Here is a 4,074-nt window from a genome sequence, read left to right as displayed (position 1 = left end):
GAACAAATAGAAGTTGCCCAGGCATGAGTAATATAAAGATCTTGAACCCCAGCCCATCGTGATGGGAAATGGTGCCAGAGGGAAAAAGTCCTAAGGCTCACTGAAACTCACTCCAGCTCCAACCTTGTAAAGATGCCATTGATCATCTGCCCATCTGGGTTCTCAGTTGCTTCCTTTGTCTGAGTTGGCCCAGACAGCCCAGGTTGCTGTAAGAGCATGGTGTCATAGAGTGTCCTTCCTAAAAGGTCTCTCTTTTCTTGGCACAGCAGGTGCTCATGAATTGATAGTAATTTAAAAGACACTGCGTGCTACATCATGGGAAGTCTAGAATTCTAGACATCGGTTAAAATACCATAATTTTCTTTCACTGTAGTAATTCATTCTCAGGGGTAGTAAAATGTGACCTAAGTTCAACCCCCGGAATCCACATTTAAAAATGCAGTGTTAGGCCAGGCCCAGTGACGAACACTTGCAATCCCAGAACTCAGAGAGGTAGAGGCAGGCGGATAGCTGTGAGTTCGAGGCCAGCCCGGTCTACAAAGTAAGTCCAGGTCAGTCAAGGCTACACAGAGAAACCCCGTCTTGGGGAAAAAAATGTGGGTGGTGATGGCAAGTGCTTGTAATCCCACAGCAAGGAAGTCAGAGATGGGAGCATTCTTGTGACTTGCTGGCCAGCATGCCTAGCCAAGATGACAAAGCACCAGGCCAATGCAAGATTTTATCTTAAAAAGCAAGGCTGGTGGTGACTGAAGAAGAACAAATCTGAACGGTGGACTGCTGGTTTCCACACACATGTGCACCTGTACATACACAGACATACACAAATGAATAAAAATAATAAATGAATCATCAATCGCTTCTCGGCCTTTTGGCTAAGATCAAGTGTAGTATGAATCATCCTGTAAATATGTGGGCTTGAACCTAAGCATGGTGTTTAACTTTTTATAAAATTGAATGTTTCCAGAGAAGAGAAGGCAAAGAAGATGGAAAGGGATCAGAAAGGGAATTGCAAAGTGCCTGCTCATGTGTGTAACATGTGTTTGTGTGTGCCTGTATGTGTTTGCTTATGTGTGGCACGCTAGTGTGGAGAGATGCGCAAGAGTGCACAATCAAGGGAATAAGGAGTGATATACTTGCCAACTGTCATGAAGAAGGACAGTTATTCTGCTGAGGTGTGGATTTAAAAGACCTTTCTAGAGAGATGGCTCAGCAGTTAAGAGCACTAGCTTCTCTTCCAGAAGACCCAGGTTCAATTCCCAGCACCCACACTGCAGCTCACAACCATCTGTAACTCCAGTTCCAGTATATCCCGTGCCTTCTTCTGGCCTCATTAGCATACGTGTGTACACTTGGTACACAGACATACAGCACCCATTTACATAAAACAAACTAAATTAATCCAAGTAAAAATGGAAAAGAGCCTGTCTAGCTAGAGTTGATACTGTGTGTGATGATTGGAATGAGGATGGCCCCCATAAACTCCTACATTTGAATGCTTGGTTATCAGATTATCAGTCAGTGGAAGTGTTTTAGTTGGAGAAGGTAAGTCACTGGGGCTGGTCTTTGTGGTTTCAAAAGCTCATATCAGGCCCAGATGCCCTTTCCTCCCCTCCTCCTCCTCCTCCTCCTCTTCCTCCTCTTTCTCTTTCACTTCTCCCTTCTCTTCTCTTCTCTTCTCTTCTCTTCTCTTCTCTTCTCTTCTCTTCTCTTCTCTTCTCTTCTCTTCTCTTCTTCTTCCTCCTCCTCTTCCTCCTTCTTTCTGAAGATCAGGATGTAAAACTCTCATCTACTACTCTAGCAATATACCTGTTTGCTCCCTGCCATGATTATCATGGACTAACCCTCTAAACCTGTGATTAAATTCTTTCTTTTATAAGAATTGTTTTGGTCATGGTATCTCCTCACAGCAATAGAACAGTAACTAAGACAATATGAGCCTGAGTTTGAGTGAATGAATCTCTCAGTGCCATGACTTCAGCTTCAGTAAAGAGGAAGGTAATGGTCATTTGTGTAAATTTCATGCCCCTATCCTGTCACTGTTCCATTCCTTCCTGAGAAGCCATATGTACCACGCTATGCAGAGCATCATGGGAAGCACTGAAATGTACATGTAGTCACTACTGTGCGTGTTCTCTAGAGAAGTGAGGCTTCACATGAGTGACGTTCTCTGAAGACTGTAGTCAGTGATAAACCGCCAGTCCAGGTTGAGCCCAATTCACCTTGATTTGCACAGAGACGGCCAAGTGTTTTGGTCTGCGATGAACTGGCCCTCTTGTTTGAACCTATACCAAAGCACAGTGTCACGGTGGAAGAGCAGTGGGAACAATGCCACCCCTCTCATGGCCTGGAAGCAGAAAAGAGAAGGAAGAAGAGGGCAGTTATCTCACAGACTCTTTCAGGGTCTAACGACTCACAGACCTGATGACCTAAGAGCTCGTACTTTCCAATGGTATCCATCTGGGAAACAAGCCCTTAATCCAGGGGCCTTGAAGGCCTGTCTAGACCCAAACTATAGCACATGGTCCTAGTAAAAGCTATAGCGGGAGTTAGCCATGTCAAGCCTCTGGAGATGAATGAAGATAGGTTCTCACTCTTCTATAGAAGAGTCTAGGAAATGGGCCTGGTTTTTATTGTTCTATAAGATGAATAAAACGTTTGTTATCAGCCTTGGGACTTCTAAGGCAAGAGGTCTAGTGTCATCCCTGGGGTAAGGTTTTAAACTGTTAGAAACTAGGCTGGTGTGCATTCAAATCTTCAGAAGCCACGGTTGAGGCCTAGATAAGAATAAGTCTCAAAGGGCATGGTGAGACATTGATCAGGAAGACTCTTTGTCAATACACAGGTACAAAATTTACCAACACTATGAAACTTATAGAGCACTGGAAAGGCTATATGAGGGTAAAATAAATTCAGTCATCACTGAAGACCAGCTTCACAGGAAGGAAAGCTGAGAAGAGAAGCTTTAAATGTGGAAGGGGTGGCATGGTTTTAATAATGAATCAGGCCCAGCCATTTTTGTTTGTTTGTTTGCTTGCTTGTTAGTTTTGTCTTATTTGTTTTAGATTGCATTTATCAGATGTGAGCTTTGGGAGAGGGAAAAAGTCACTGAACACATTAATCATAAGATGTGAGTTGAATTTTGGTCCATTGCTCAGTTTCTAACAGGTCTTTTATTCAGCCCTAAGCCCACTCCAAACCAGCAGGCAAACAAACCTATGACTTCATGAGCAACCCACACTGCCATCACTGTCAGTGGGAAACTAGATCCTGGCTAGGCACACAGCAGTTTAACAGGGGCCAGTTTGGGACTCATTAAAACCTGGTCATTACAGAAGACGGGAGACCTGACTCCTCCTTCAAGAACCTGTCCAGCGTGGCTAAAACTGGTCTCTTGAATTAGACATTGGTAAGCAGAGAAAACAGCGTGGACTGAGGGACTTCCAAAAGTCTTTTCTTGCTCCCAAGGAAAGAAGGCCAAAAACAGCAACCAGAGTAGACTAGAGTTTATAAAAGCTACGAAGATTCTACCTCAGGAATGTGAAGGGAACACAACTCTTTCCTAAGCAGTATCTTTGTGTGCAATTTGCCTAAAAAGAAAGAAAGAAAGAAAGAAAGAAAGAAAGAAAGAAAGAAAGAAAGAAAGAAAAAAAGAAAGAAAGAAAGAAACTACAGTTGAGTTTGGGTCACTGTTACTTTTCTACAGTTTTTTTTTTTTTTTCTCCTTTGAGTTATGGACTTGCTACATAGCTCAGGCTGGCCTTGAACTTATGACCCTTCTGCCTACACATCCCTGGTGCTGGGACTAAACATGTGTCACCATGCATGGCTTCTCCATCTTTTAAGCCAGGTTCAGAAAGAGACATGTTTTCTCTTATCTGTAGTTCCTAGATTTTAGCTAGTCTGTAAAATCCTGTGTGTGTGTGTGTGAGAGAGAGAGAAGGGGGGGATAGAAATAAAATCATCTAGAGGACAAAGGTTGCTGAGAGGAGGGGACAATGTTGAAGGGGACAATGGAGCGAAGGAGTGGTGACATGCTCAACCACATATTCCTATGGGAAAACATGAACAAGTAGG

General features: G+C 43.4%; 1 pseudogene; it reads left to right on the top strand.

Moving 5' to 3' along the window:
- Positions 1 to 852: 852 nt before the first annotated feature.
- On the top strand, positions 853 to 960 carry LOC129666427 (U2 spliceosomal RNA; annotated as a pseudogene).
- The last annotated feature ends 3,114 nt before the right edge of the window (positions 961 to 4,074 follow it).

This window comes from Psammomys obesus, unplaced genomic scaffold (genome assembly GCF_907164565.1).
Source record: "Psammomys obesus unplaced genomic scaffold, mPsaObe1.curated_primary_1811, whole genome shotgun sequence".
Taxonomy (NCBI): Eukaryota; Metazoa; Chordata; class Mammalia; order Rodentia; family Muridae; genus Psammomys; species Psammomys obesus.
Note: the sequence above shows the minus strand (reverse complement) of the source record. Positions and strands in the feature narration are given on the sequence as shown.